The sequence below is a fragment of the Bacillus rossius genome, chromosome 1 (assembly GCF_032445375.1).
Source record: "Bacillus rossius redtenbacheri isolate Brsri chromosome 1, Brsri_v3, whole genome shotgun sequence".
Taxonomy (NCBI): domain Eukaryota; kingdom Metazoa; phylum Arthropoda; class Insecta; order Phasmatodea; family Bacillidae; genus Bacillus; species Bacillus rossius.
Window position 1 is genome coordinate 215,556,764 of NC_086330.1, and position 16,144 is coordinate 215,572,907.

General features: G+C 43.9%; 1 protein-coding gene across 2 annotated transcripts in view; it reads right to left on the reverse strand.

Moving 5' to 3' along the window:
- LOC134527279 (trichohyalin) overlaps positions 1–16,144 on the reverse strand; it is a 418,715-nt gene that overhangs the window by 357,692 nt on the left and 44,879 nt on the right. For both annotated transcript variants that reach the window (XM_063359816.1, XM_063359817.1), the window contains exon 2: positions 8,451–8,578. The gene's annotated coding sequence lies outside the window, so the exon portion shown is untranslated. The remainder of the gene's footprint in view (positions 1–8,450; positions 8,579–16,144) is intronic.

The window sequence follows — 16,144 nt, forward strand, 5'->3', positions numbered from 1 at the left end:
TCAGGGCGTGACGTAGCCCAAGTGGGGACGAGTTACCAGCCCTTTCTATCCTAGCTACCCAGACCTGGCCCGCTCTAGGTGTCGGGCACGCCACACTCCTAGACTCACTCACCACGTGATTAAATAAGTACTCACTTTATATTTATTCTCCAGATTTAATTTCACTAACACATCTCTCTACACGCCCGTTACACGTTACACATTACACGGTTAACAAGCCTGAGGCACGAATCGGTTTAGGTGAAGGCATGGTCCACACACGTGGCCATGCTGCAAAGTATACTTATTACACGGTGATGAAAAAAAACTCGACTGAGACAATTAATCAATTAAACAGCCCGCTGACCGAGAGCTGCCCCGAGGATGACGAACGAAAGCGATTTAAAAAGAATTAACGATACAGAAATTACTTGGTCAGTGATGAACAAAGGTTGAGGTCCCCGGGGTGCTGGCGCGTCTGCTCTCGGTCAGTGATGAAGATGGACTCGGCTGAGCTCATCGCTCGCAGGTGGCAACATGGCGCCCTTCGCGCCAACACAATTACCGTTACTGTATTCTACGACTCCGTGCCCCGGCGAAAGTTGAGTAAATTACAGATAAACATTAAAAATATATAAAAATTACTGACAATGGAAAGTTTGTTACTATTTACTTATTTAATGATAATTCATATAAAAGCATTCCTATCCTCGTCCAAGTCCGTGCCTGTTCGGGTCCGCCCGGGCAACGTCTATAGTTATTTAAGGTAACTTATTTAAATTAAAGAAACACAAGTAAACTACACAGCACTGGGGCGAAGATGGATGAAAACAACAAAAAGGCTTACAATTAATATTAACATAGCAATTTTAGGGATCGCCGCACTGCTTCTAAGCGCCCTCTTGCCGGGCTAGACACACACGCACACACGCACGCACGAGCGGGAGGTTTGAATATAGATGGTGGTTGGGCGGTGTCGTATCGGGCTCAAAGGGGCCGCAGGCCCGGACGACGTCAATTGCCCCCTCCGAAAGTAGGCCGATATGACAGCGCCGTTTGACAGATGGTTGGGGGGCGTTGCCTGTGGTGTTTACGTCGCGCACTCCCACGTGGCAATGTTGATGTTTATGTTTGTGCGGGCAGGTGGCAATGTTGACATGACGGACGGACAAGCAATGTTTACACGATGGAAGGGCGAGCAATGTTTACATGATGGCGGTTGAGCAATATTTACACTATGGAGGACGATACACACGGACAGAATGGGCGCTGGCTAACTAACCTTGTGGGTGGTGACCCACCAGTTGTCCCGAGCCCCAAATCTGTGTCAGCTGCGGCTGCTGCGGCTGCTGCGTGTGACAGCGCGGCGGTGGCCAGGGCGCCGGCCGGCAGGGGCGGCGGCGGCCAAGGTCAGGCGGCTCGTGGCAGGCGGGCAGCAAGCGCGGGCGGCGCTCGGCACGACCCGGCTCAGCCTCGCCGACAGGCGGGCGCTTCGCGGCCCGTCGTGACAGACGGGTGACAGGTGTCGAAGTCCGGGTGACGGTCACGTTCGGCGGTGGGACGGTCGGGCGTCCCGGCGTCGTGGCGTCGACCTGCATCGCGACAGGCGGATGTAGGGAGCTCAGGCGACTCTTCACGGTGCGGCGTCCCAATGTTGCCAACTTGCGACATTTGGGTGGCGTCTCGTGCGGCAGGGCACTTGACCGGTGTTCCGGTACTGCGGCGATCGGCGTCGGAATCGGGCGTCGTGGCGCCTCGGTCGATTCTGGCGTCGTGTCAGGTGGGCATGTAGGCGGCGTCAGCGTCGGCGTCGCGCGCGTCCGTCTCTTTCGGTCCGGTTCATCCGTCTGTGCCTCGAAGCCAGGCGGGCACAGAGGAGCAAATCCAGGCGGCGGGGCGGCGCTCAGGCGTCTCGGCGTCATGGCCCTGGACATCGTGTCGCAAAGCGTCCTGTTTGCGACTGCGCACTCTGGTAGCGGTGACGACGGCCGGATGACGTCGAAGCCAGGTGGTGGCGACAAGGTGACACGAAGCGTCGGCGTCGAGTCTGGTGGCGTCCGTGGCGAGTCGTGTGGCGGAGACGATGCGGGTTTCGCCGGAAATGACCTTGGTGGCGTCGGGACGGCGGTTCGGTGCGGTGGCGAGGTCATTCCGGCGTCGGGAGGTGTCTCCGACACGAGGCGGGTGCTGGACGGCGTATCAGACTGCGGCGGGACGGTCGTTGTCGGGCGTCGCTCGGTTGGCTTCGGCGAGTCAGGCGTCATCATAGTCGGGATGAGTGGCGTCAGGTCGGCGAAACGAGGTCTTGCTGGCGATGATGCGTTAGGACCAGCGTCGGGAGACGTCAGGTCGACGAGAGGTGCCGAGGTTGGCGGCTCCAGGACAGGAGGTGGCGGAAGCGGAATTGTTGGCGTCGGGACGGCGAGCGTCGGCGTCGGGATAAGTGGCGTCGGGTCGACGAAACGCAGTGTGGCAGGCGGCGGCGTGAGTGGCGTCTTTTTCGGCGTGGTTGGCGTCGGCGTGAGCGGCGTCTTTTTCGGTGTGGTTGGCGTCGTCGGCGTGAGCGGCGTTGGCGTCGACGTGAGCGGCGTCTTTTTCGGCGTCTCTGCCTCGTACTGCGCCTGGGTGGCTAGGTCGGCAGTGCATCGTGCGCACGTGAAGGTAAAAAACTTGCGCAGTATGGTCCATTCACGCTCGCCGATACAGCCACGATGCCACAGGCCGGCACATTCCTGGCAGCGGTAGCCCTCGCTACTACCTCCGGGACACGACCTCGCTCCACACTTCGTCACGCCGTGTATGCGGTACTCCGTACAGTAGCCACACTCATATCCGGCGGCGGTCCTGCCATACAAGTCCCAACTCGGGCAGGGAAAGTAACACCCGATACACTCGTCCGGATACGGATACATGTCTACGCACGTGGTACTCTACACGCGAACAGTCCTCACGAACACATCAGCACTGTGTTACTTACTGCGCTCGGAGTCCGTTGTTTGTGCGCGGATTCCTGGAAGCGTGCGCTTGGCTGATCACGTGGCTGGCGCGCCAGAGTCCCGCTATGCGCTCCGCGCGAACAATAGTTCCAGCGCGAACTTTAGTTCCGCGCGCTCCGCGTAACAACCGCCTATCTCACACGCTCGTACAGGTCTGGTTTTCGCGGAAGATGTAACTCGCCCCACGCTCTTGGGCGCCATTTGAGGGCTGATCGCGCATTGCCGGTGATTTCGAGATGTTAACTATGGGCGCCACCACGTGGAAGGGCACGTGGACCCGGCGGAGTCTCTCACTCAGGGCGTGACGTAGCCCAAGTGGGGACGAGTTACCAGCCCTTTCTATCCTAGCTACCCAGACCTGGCCCGCTCTAGGCGTCGGGCACGCCACACTCCTAGACTCACTCACCACGTGATTAAATAAGTACTCACTTTATATTTATTCTCCAGATTTAATTTCACTAACACATCTCTCTACACGCCCGTTACACGTTACACATTACACGGTTAACAAGCCTGAGGCACGAATCGGTTTAGGTGAAGGCATGGTCCACACACGTGGCCATGCTGCAAAGTATACTTATTACACGGTGATGAAAAAAAACTCGACTGAGACAATTAATCAATTAAACAGCCCGCTGACCGAGAGCTGCCCCGAGGATGACGAACGAAAGCGATTTAAAAAGAATTAACGATACAGAAATTACTTGGTCAGTGATGAACAAAGGTTGAGGTCCCCGGGGTGCTGGCGCGTCTGCTCTCGGTCAGTGATGAAGATGGACTCGGCTGAGCTCATCGCTCGCAGGTGGCAACATGGCGCCCTTCGCGCCAACACAATTACCGTTACTGTATTCTACGACTCCGTGCCCCGGCGAAAGTTGAGTAAATTACAGATAAACATTAAAAATATATAAAAATTACTGACAATGGAAAGTTTGTTACTATTTACTTATTTAATGATAATTCATATAAAAGCATTCCTATCCTCGTCCAAGTCCGTGCCTGTTCGGGTCCGCCCGGGCAACGTCTATAGTTATTTAAGGTAACTTATTTAAATTAAAGAAACACAAGTAAACTACACAGCACTGGGGCGAAGATGGATGAAAACAACAAAAAGGCTTACAATTAATATTAACATAGCAATTTTAGGGATCGCCGCACTGCTTCTAAGCGCCCTCTTGCCGGGCTAGACACACACGCACACACGCACGCACGAGCGGGAGGTTTGAATATAGATGGTGGTTGGGCGGTGTCGTATCGGGCTCAAAGGGGCCGCAGGCCCGGACGACGTCAAGTTAAATTCAATTGCAATTAATAAAAAAACTTTAAAAAATTTGAATAGAGGAAGGGGAACATGTCTAAAAAAGTAGTTTCTAAAGAATTAAAAACTAGGTTTTTGATTTTTTTTATATATATATTTGTGCACTATATCTTTATGACCTTATCTCTGCAGATACTTACTAAACAAATAATAGGTCAGTAAATATGTAACATCAATAATGTTTTGTTAAAATTATTTTAGTACAGAATTTTTTACATCATCAATTGTCTGCAATAAGTAAAGGCACGATTTTATGGTGAATCGCGATAAAACGAAATAACACCGAAATTTGGTTATATACACGAAATAAAACGAAATATGTCGAAGTCCGCGAAATAATGCGAAATATGCCGAAGTCCACAACATAACCTTAATTTACGAGATGCGTACTGCCACAAGTTCAGAAGTTTTACCATAGACTACATGATTGACGCGTGATGATGGTGAACACATTAAACAATTTTCGTATATTTGGACGTTGCGATATCAATCTGACGCATTAGCCCGCAGCGAAGCGCTAGTGTAGCATGTTATATTTGTGTTGAAATTATTTGTTTTAGTTACGTGAACATCTAAGACTATCCAAAACTAATGTTTTGTTTGTTGTTTAGTTCACGAAACCAGCAAACGGTACTATTTTCAGTTTATATTGTATGATTTTAAACGGTTTGAAACGTAGGTTTGGTGAATTTTGCTACGGCAAATCAATGTAAATTATTCTGAAACACAAATATTTCATAATGTCGAAGAATAAAGTCTCGGCAAACGACCGGGTTAAGGAGTTTGTTGGTGAAGGTTTTTACATGTGTGAAAGTAATTTGATGTGTAAATTTTGCAACTGCCGGCTCGAACATGAAAGACGCGATACTTTGGTGAAACATGTGTCGAGTGAAAAACATAAAAGGTGTAAAAAGAGTGGTATACCCACAAAAAGGCAAGTTTCTATTTCCGAGTCTGTAGTTACAATGAAAAAGGCCAAAAATGATAAAGAAGACTTTATCATAAAAACAACTAAAGCCTTTGTTTCAGCAAATATTCCGGTGGAGAAATTGGACAATCCTGCACTTAGAGCATGGTTTCAAGAGTGTGTGAAGGGTGGTGGTGACCTACCAACTGCAGATTGGCTACGAAAGAAGTACATCCCAATAGTGGCAGAAAATAAAAAAGAGACTATAAAATTATTAGTCAGTCACATTCCAATATGTGTTTTGGCTGACGAAACTACAGACAGGAATGGGCGCTGTGTGTTCAATATTATTTTCAGGACCCTTCAGCCTGGTGCAACACAATCATCACATCTTGCTGCATCAGTTGTTTTGGATTCTGCAGATTCTGTATCATGTACTCGTGCTGTTTTAGACACACTAACTAAATATGAAGTGGATCATTCACAAGTGTGGGCATTTGTATCAGACTCTGCTAGGTACATGATTAAATGTGCCAGTACACTTCAAGGTGTGTTGGGTGATCGTGTGCTACATGTGCAGTGCTGGGCGCACAAAATTCATTTAGTTGGAGTTGTTTGGCAGTCTAACCTTGAACAACTCAACGATGTTATAGTGAAAGTAAAAAATTCGTTTCAGAACACAAGGAAGCGCAAACATCAGTACTTGGAATTTCTGAACACCAAATACTCTCATGATCCTGCAATGTGCAAGCTCTTTCCACAGCCTGTTCTTACCAGATGGAAAACATGGTTTGAGTCTGTTGTCTATCTCAGCATACATTTGCAGGATATCTTAGAATTCTTTGAAGAGTTGAGAGAACACAACAGTGGCATTAAATTCCTGAAAGAAATGTCTGCAGAGGAAGTGAATGTTGTGAAAGCTGAAGCTCTGTTTGTGGCACAAAACTGCTCTCCTCTAACAGAGTTGATAACTTCCCTTGAGGGCAATACGTACCTAACTGCACATTTGTTGACAACAAAATTGAAAGCTCTGCAGAACAAATTCAGTGTTTTGAGAAATGGTGTTGTTTCAGCTTCAGTAAATGACTTGATCTGTGAACTACGCACCGTGAAGCAGGCAGAATTGAAACAATGTTTGCAATTAACTGGCAAGAAAAATGAAACTAAACTTCTAGAACTGATGCAGAATGATCCTTGCAGGGAGACATTTCAGGCAATTGATCACTTCTTTAACCCGCAAAATGTAACTAGGGTGTGCATGAAACCTGAAAACGTACAAAAAGTAATCCTAAACCTACCTGCGATTTCTCATATTCCCAGCGAAGTTTTTATTGAAGCATATGCCACCTTCAAGAATATTATTACAGAAGAACTTGCAAAACCAGAAACAAAGACTGTTGATGTTGTGCAAGTTCTGTGTTCAATGAAAACCAACTACAGTGAATTTTCAACTGCTGGATTAAGAGCAATATGGTTCCCAACTGCAAATGTTGATTGTGAACGTTCATTTTCGAAGTACTCTCTAGTAGTTTCTGACAGGTGATCTACACTTTCTCCAGAAAATGCAGAGCGTTTAACCATGCTAACATTTTAGTGTTATTAGCCAATATTAGTGTAAATAAAAATGAATGTAATTTAACATACCCAGGAGATGTTTTTTGACAAAATTAACTGTACCATGTTACAGTTCATTAGTTTAAGATTCAAATTTCACCATTCTGTAAGTGTAACACATGTCATTTATTATTTTATTAATATTTTACGATGTGTTTTTATGCATTAAAAATAATTAATCTCTCGCATTAATATTTTTTTAATACATTAGATAAGTTACCGGATCGCTTATAAAAGTCATCCATAATAAAACCGATAACACCGAAATCTGTTTTTTAAAAAACGAAATTTGCCTTATAATAACACCATAAAATCTTGCCTCTAGCAATAAGTATTGTTGCGAACTAGAGCAAGGCCGGGACACGTGCAGGTGCAGAGCTGGCTGGCGACTGCCGCAATATATGTGCCGCGCGCGCCTGGAAGATAACAAGGATTGTCACTTTCCCCCCTCCTTCCCAACACTCCCCGCACGGCGTCCTGCCATTGACATGTAACTGACACCGGAAAGCTGGGAGTTGCGCGAGCCGCCGACACGTGTTTCGAGAGATTTCTACCGTTGTGTCGACGCGGAATGACGCAACGGGCCCCGGCCGCTCACGTGAGTTCTGGAATTGCGCCGGGGCCTATATATATGCCCGAGGACGCCGATCAGGGAGTCAGTTCGGAGTGTTCAGTCGGGAGTTCTCCCGCGGCGGAGTTTCCGGGCGATAGTGCCGTGGGTGCGGCAGAGTGGCGAAGTCCTTGGACGAAGGTTCCAGGGCAGGGAGTGAGTGAGTTCAGTGGAGTCGGGAGTTTTACCGCGGCGGAAATCCGGGCGATAGAGTCGCGGGTGCGGCGGAGTCCCAAGTGAAGTTCCGAGCAAGGCGTCAAGCGGATCCTCGGCGAAGGGGAAGTGAGTCTCGGCGGCGGCGGAGTGTGGCGACGGAGTCCTGCGGCGGAGACCCACAAGGGGTGCTGCTGTGAGAGTTGCGCCAGAGGTGCGGCCCAGCGAGGTGTGTTGAACAAGTGACTGGGGAATAGACCTTTCTTTAAGTGTAATTAATTATTTGCCATTTTGGAAGATTTTTGTAAGTGACATAAGTAGTGGCAATAAATAAAACTGTGTGTGATAAAAATCTTTAATTGGGCTACCCTTTACGAACCCGCGGTAAATCGTAACAGTATTTTAGAAAAACCAACTATCCAATTAAGTCAATATGTATTTGAAATTTTGCCAATTACAGTTTTACTTATGAAATAGTTGCATTTTGCATTTGCTTTATACATGTCAAGTTAACATTCAGTATTTTGCAGTGCTATAAAGAGATAGTTCAACTTTGTTGGTTTAAATTTGACTAACTACATTAGTGAACATTTTACTGTGTGCTTCCCCTCCTGCCCCTTAAACTTTATAGGTGATAAGTATAAATACATAGCTGTGACAGACTAGCAAGAACGTAACTGCGCAGGGTGAGCTACAACTAAGCATGAAGCCTGCAGGGTAGGAAACCTGTGAGACACAAGTGAAAAATTTGTGAAAAAAAAATTAACCAGTACAGTCTTGTTAAACTGTATGCCACATGGATAGATGTTCTGTTCATTACCTGCACACGCAAATTAGATTGTTCTGGGCCTAGTCAATGGTTGGTATACAAACCCCAAGTCACGAGGTCCAAGCAGCTAGTCCGGTTCAGTCGCCGAAGGAAGGAGGCCCGATGACAGCTGAAGATGCTGAAGACATCTGACCACTGCTACCCGGAGATGCTTTAGCTATGCTGCCCACACCTGAAGCAGACAATGATATAGGTATGCACTAGCCTTCATTAAAGTTTTATTGAATCTGGACGGTACGTTAAGGAAACGTAAAAATTACGTAAGCAATGTGAGAGTAGCACAAGGGTGATAATTTATTTATTTTGTGGACAGGAGCGAGTAGTTACTCACTGTACACACAAGGGAAGAGGTAACTTAACGGCACGTGCAGGTGAGTGGGCAAGGCGTTTAGAATGACTCAAGGTGACAGAGGCAGTGGTGTGGTTGCTGTGGCTGTCGTGGTTGTCAGAGAGGCAGCTCCAATTATTGGTCAACGACTTGAAACAAATCATAACATATACTTGACACGTCACCATCTTCAGTGAAGGACCAAGTGGCAGTTGGTTAGGCAAGTGTGGGGCAACAAGTTCAGGTGGTGCTCGCTGTTCTGGGAAGAAGGAGTTGCGGAGTGCTGCGAACGTTGACGCTTACGAGTGCCATCTCGCTCCGTTGAGGGACCAGGTGAGAGGGTGGCCCACTCGTTCGACAAGTATGATTGCATGGCTCATATACAGCAAGTCATGCCGCTGACGCAGTGAGGGAGCGAGTAGCGGACTCGCTCGTTCTACGAAGAGCCGGTAGCAGACAAGTGGTTACTCGCACCATTGTAGGTAAGTACCGGAGTCACCGACAGCCCAGACAGCTGAGCCAACCTATCAGAGCGAGTTGGGAACTGGCTCATAATGAAAGGCGTGTAGCAGCGGAGGGACCAGTACAATACAAGGCGAGTTCTGTCTTCATTCATACCACTTTTCTGGAAGGAATTTCTTTAGCTGCTGACTTATATAACTTTCAAAAAAAAAAATATATATATATTTTGCATTGAGTTGTGGTGTGTTATTTAATTGGAGTAATATTTTTGATGCCTTACTTTAAGATTGTTATATACATTGTAAATATTCAAATGAACTGTGGCATCTAATAAGACGTGCCTTGAATCAAGCCATACTGTGATATTAAATTGTAGTAATATTTTAGATGCCTTGTGTTAAGATTATAACATACTTTGCAAAAATTTTAATGAGTTATGCCATCCATTGTATCTGCTTTTGAATCGTGTCATAGTGGCAACATTCAATCATAACACTGGTCTACAAAAAAATTAAAGTTGTCTTTCTCATGAAAAAAAATAGACAATTCCGAACAATTTGAAGTTGATGCCAGAAATTTTTTGTTAGCTCTTGGTTCAAAGATATATATATATATATATATATATATATATATATATATATATATATATATATATATATATATATATATATATATATATATATATAAACATACAGTGGTCCATCCGAACCCCCGAAATCTAAAATCCCAGTAAATCTGAACTAGTTTTTTTTTTTACAAATTTAAGTGAAAAACACATGCAAAAAAAGAGAAACTTGTTTATTTAGACCTAAAACAATTAGAAATTCTACATTATAACCTTATTTTACATAATTAGTTGAAAATTAATAAAAAATACAGTTAGCATACCTAACAAAGTATAAATGTGTCTACATAGTTATGTCATCCAGGATACAGTAAACGTTGGTAGTTGAAATTCTTTAGGTTAATCACTTTGTAAAAACAATGAAATGATAATAGAAACACACAAAATATCACTTAATCTTTCACTTGAAATCAGTTATCTTCAATTGTCGAAGTGACAAAAACCTTCCTGCGGACGCAATTGCGTGCCAACGTCGCATGAACATGTCTTCGTTTGGCATGGCTGCTGCATGTTGTTCTACGAAGCGCAAGGCGATGTCAAGAGCATTGGCAGCATCAGTAGTCGCACTGACTGTCGAAGTTTCTTCTTCCTCACGGTCACTAGCTACATTGCCGTCATGTTGACTTTGAACCAGACTCACTATTTCATGTTCACTGCATTCTTCATTGACATCAACTCTTGCCCACTGCTCCAGACAACCTTCTCCAGCATCCTCACAACCTGGTACTTGCTGAATAAGATGAAGGAGCTCAGTGTTATCGTATTGTGTAACAGGTGTAGGGGTAGGTGTTTTCTCGAACTCGAGGCTAGGCCAAAGCTTTTTTCAAGATCTGGGCAGTAAGTTTGTTACCTCCTGTCCGGAAGGGCGGGAGGACAAGGTTAAGTATCTCAGAGATTTGGTTCAAAAGTTCGTGAAATAAAAGTTTTTTTATTGACAAAACTTGTAACAACATCACACCCTTCATTACACGAATGATCAGACTTGACAAACTTCTGAGGTATTACTTTGATGACTAGCACAATGAGAAGTGCCCAAGGTGTCTGTGAACAGATTAACAATATTGGATCACTTATACATATTACACAAATTTAATTAGTGTTTTTTTCTAAAGCAAACAACAATCTAAAATTTTATTTTTAGCAAATATCATGGTAACCAACGAACATCAAATTATTAGGCTCCTTACAATTCAAGTTTTTGGGACATTTAAATATTACGTTAATTATCTTTACTAGCCTTCAATTTAACATTGCCAAACAATATAAATTTACCGTTATAAAATAAGACATGCTAAAGAATATAATCAAGGACAACTGAAATGAAATTGCTTATAAAACAGTTTACATATTTCCTGTAACTCGGTTACACAGTTTATGAAATTATCGCTTAAATTCACAATACATACACTCTCACTGTGGTATGATTAAAGGAAACAATACTTTAAAGTTATCAAACAATTTTCCTGGTGTAAGTGTGCATAGTCTCAATCTTATTTATTATACATTTCACTAGACCCAATTACAAATTTATTACACTAAAATGTTTATGTTCTCACACACACATTTTGTTATAGGCAGCCACACACATTTTGTTATAGGCAGCGAGTTCTATTCAAATATCTCCTGACTAGTGACAGCGGTACTCGTATCCGTGGGCGAGTCAGAGACCAACTGCAGAAGCGTTGGCTGGGCCCATATTTATAGTCCGCCGGGCCCCGACCGAGCAACAGTCTGGATACCCGCGGCGGAAAAACGTCATGTTGGTAGTTCCGGACGAAGCCCGCGAAGCCGAGCGGAGTCGAAGCGGCCCAAGCGGCCCCGATGCATCGCCGGCCGGCGCGCAGGAATCGAAAGCCCCTGTGCTGCGGTTGGTATCCATCAGATAGCCAGGGGCGCTGTCTGGTAGTCTTTACAGTTACGCAGTGCGAAACTGCGTAACAAGTTCACACTTGTATTTTGCCACGATTCTGCAACCCAGTAAATAACGTATTTTATTGCAACTTTCTTCAGCTTCTCAAGGATAGAAAGAGAACCATTTTCTTCAATAGATATTGTAACAGCATTTCTCGGTAGCTTAGTTTAATATTGTTATGTATGCCTTGCATACGTACATTGATGACGCCAGCGCAGCGCCTAACCGCGTGCTGGATGCAACATGTTCAACACCAGTTGTCGCGCACTGCGCGGAAAGCATCGGAGTCATTCGGAAATGCTCTGCGAACTTCGTTGGGGGGGGCTTTGTACCGGACATCGGGTTGCTGCGTGTTCCGGTCATGTAGGCCCAGGACAATCTACGATGTTTTTTACCTCGAGTTCCAGAGTATATAAGGCCCGGGGAGAGACAGCTCAGAGAGACACCTCCGAGACGACAACTGAGGAGGGGAGCTGCTGCCAGTGACTACTACACCGTCAGAAATCTCACCTGCCTGCCGTCACGCTGCCCGAGCAACTTCGAATCACTTGGTAAGACACTTCTACGTAAAACTGTTTGCCCAGCTAAGAGCAACAGCGTTAAGACAGCGATACCAGTTGGATCAATTCTTATAAAATTCAGAAGAGGGGGTAGCTTTTACGGCGGCATGGTTTGGAGATGACAGTGTTTGAGCTTAAAACTACCCAGAAGAGACATTTTCTTTGATTCGATAAATAACAGTAACTCCCGGATTCAACAGTCAAAACTACGTATTTTTCAGTTATAAATAAACTAACACGTAAATGCAGATACAAGAAGAATTTTGAACAATGAGGACTTCAACTTAGCAGTCACTGCTTCGCTTGGTTGAGTGAAGTTTAGTAATTATGTTTCTAAGAATAAATATCATACTTAAGAGCGTTAACGTAAATTTTAACGTAAAGTTTTAGATTTGTGTGTATGAAAATCGTAAAACTTATTTACTATTCGTTCTTCAAGGAACTGCAGATATCCTTATTCTAGTAATATATTTCGTTAACGTGCATCAATGTTCTGCCTTCAGCATTAAAGTATGGTTTATTGTGATTTCATGTATTTTGTTGTAAATTCACCACGTAATTTGAATTGACAGTGTAACCCGACAAATTGCCGTGGGCGTTATTTACTAGTTGAGTAGCCCCAAGCGCAGTGTTTTTGTTAAGGCGTTTTCACTTAAGTAAGGGCTGTCCTAATCATTTTTGTATTTTCTGTTCACAGAGACTTTACAGCTGTGTAACAAGTGAAATCTCTGGAAACAAATGTGATTTGTTTATGTCTTGAAGTTAATATTTGTTTGTGATTAAGGGTATGTGTATTTGAAGAATTAGTAAGTTGATATCTAACACTTAGCACACCTCTGACTACCATATCACCCCTTGTTCCTCTTGCGTTTGACACAAGAGGTTACAATAATCTGTAGAAAACCCTGATCCATAGGCTGCAGCAGCGATGTCACATTGGGAGGCAGAAAAAACAGCTTTTATGTCCCTGCATATCAGCCACATGTCTGATGGGTGAGAAGGGGCATTATCCATCAGAAGTAGAGCTCGAGGTGGTAGTCCATTTTCTTCATTAAACTTTTTCACTGAAGGAACATAGTGCTAGTCAAACCCCTCCTTAAAAACAGAACTAGTCATCCATGCCTTGTTTTGATTCCTGTAATACACAGTGAGAGAATTCATATTCATATTCTAAATACTTGTGGTTTGGCAGATTTACCAATCACCATCAATGGAAGCTTGTTTGATCCCACTGCGTTACTGCAGGCTGAAACCGTAAGACACTGTTTGTTCATTTTAAAACCTGGAGCAGAAGATTCCTCTTGAGAAGCAAGACTTTTAGTGGGAAGGGCTTTAAAGTTCAATCCAGTCTTGTCTACATTGTAAATTTGCTGTGGCGAGTAGTTTTCTGAGGAAATCAAATCACCAAATTCCCTTAGGTATTTTTCTGCAGAATCTGTGTCCGTTGATAGCTTCTCTCTGCTTATCGACAGTTTTCTGATCCCACGCCTTTTCTTCCATCACTCCAACCATCCGTTGCTAGCAGTGAAGGCCGAATCACCGTTCACTAGTTTGTTAAGCTGTAATGCCTTCTCTTGAATTAGAGGACCACTAATATAGGCACTCCTTTCTGTCCCTCTTGAGAAACCACCCCCCACACAAACAAACACACACTCACACACACACTCACATTCAAACACACACACTCACATTCAAACACACACACTCACACTGACACACACACACTCACACATTCAAACACACTCACACTGACACACTCATGCACACACACTCACGCGCACACACTCACACACACATTCACACTCATGCACACACACTCACCTACACATTCACACACACACTGTACATGTATGTATGGAACTTCTCCCTTTGGTTCCTAACCTATTAAATTATTAACTCTGATCTTTTCTGTTGTATTTACTCGCATATAGGTCGCACCCATAATTTGAGGTCTTGAATTTGGTATTTAAGATTCCCCCCATTTAGGTCGCACCGGTAATTCATTACACATACGCATTGCACCACAGTAAAAAAAATTAAAAAAGGGGCCACAAATTGATGGAAATTTACCGTCAATAGCGCGCCGTGCGCGGAGAAAGGTCATTCATTGTACTCGCTCAGCTATTGTTACGGCGCAGCATAGCCGCCGGCTGACTCTCTCTGTTCTCTGAGTTGCGCATGCGCAGTATAACTCACTCAACGCTCCGCCCAGACTCGTGACCTTCCATCAGCAGCCAGCCAATAGATGCGAGCTTAGCGGAAAAAAATACAAGCTCCACCTCCCGTGTACCAGTTTTGTCCAGTTCTAATACCAGTTTATTGGTATATGCACCAGTTTTCTCGCTGCCATGACGTGTTCAAGTTTACGTTAATCTTGATGTATTGATACCAATAATTAATTAATTACGATCCCCAGAAATAAATTGTTAGTTTAAAAAATATGTGTCAACTGTACAATACTTCCGAAATTATAAAATACGTATAAAACAGTTACCAAAACTCCGCTCATTTTATCTTGTGAAGTTTGTCTCGTACCAGTATTTCGGCTAAGTTGTGACATAAATACAGTATCAGAACTTAATAATCAGCCACGTTTACGTTTTTCCCTCTAGCATTTTAGATTGTCTCCTGCTATAATTACTCGGACTTTTACACGCCCAGGCTTAAATTATTACATGTTTAGAAATAAAAGCAACTTTAAAATGTTCATTGCCGACTATAAACGTTACGTTTTTCATTTTTCACAATGTTTTTAGGCCTACTAGCTAATCTTATCTACTCTTAAAGTACCCACAGTATTTTCTGGTTGTTTATGGTTGTTACATGACGTTAATAGCGGGATGGATTCGATTTTTGAGACGTAATTCGCGTGAAAGTATTGTATTGGACTAAATGGGAACCAAACGGGACCTGTAGAATATAGTGCAAATAACGGGAAAACGTAAATAACGGGAACATAAATAAGGGGTTTCGCTGTATGTGTACATTGTAAATAAATTTGCCTATACCTATATAAACTTCTTTTTCGCATTTTAAAGCAAAATATTGCAAAAAAAATTCCTGAAAAATTTTTCTTCACATATAGGTCGCACAACATTTTTTCCCCATCAAATCTGGTAAAATTGCCGCGACCTATATGCGAGTAAATACGGTATTTTGGTTTTCGTTTGTAATCTACTCCTGGGGCATCTCTCATGACATTCCAGCAATAGTCTGCAAGCATAGATGAGTTACACTTGCCCTGATACATTCTTTCCATTGCTGAAATGTCTTTATGGAAGCATTCCCGTGCTTATCACTCACAGTGCCACAATTGCTTAGAAAGAAGTCAAGATTTGAGTCCAAAATGTGTATTTTGAGCGATATACTACAACCTGGCTCTTGGTATGTCAGAAGTTCATTAACAGCTAATTTGCAATTTTCAGTTCTTTGATTTCCCAAGAAATTGTGAACATTTTTGAAGGCTTCACTTGCTGCTTTCTCTTTCCCTTCAATGTTACATCCTTCAACAGCTCTCGAATTTGTGGTCCAAGAAAGATTCCCTCTTTGATCTTTGCATCACTGAGAAGTGGGAATTTTAACTTTAAATACTTGAAAGCTTCTCCTTCTTGATTCATTGCTTTCACTAAATTCTTCATAAGTCCGAGCTTTATGTGTAAAGGTGGCAATAAGATTTTATCATGGGAAACTAAAGGAGAATATTGTATATTTTTTTCCCAGGTTCTAACATTTTCCTTTCAGGCCAGTTTTTTCGTGTGTAGTGTAATTTCCGGTTATGACTATCCCACTCACAAAGGAAGCAGCAATACTGTGTACATCCTAACTGCATTGCAAGTATGATAGCAGCAATA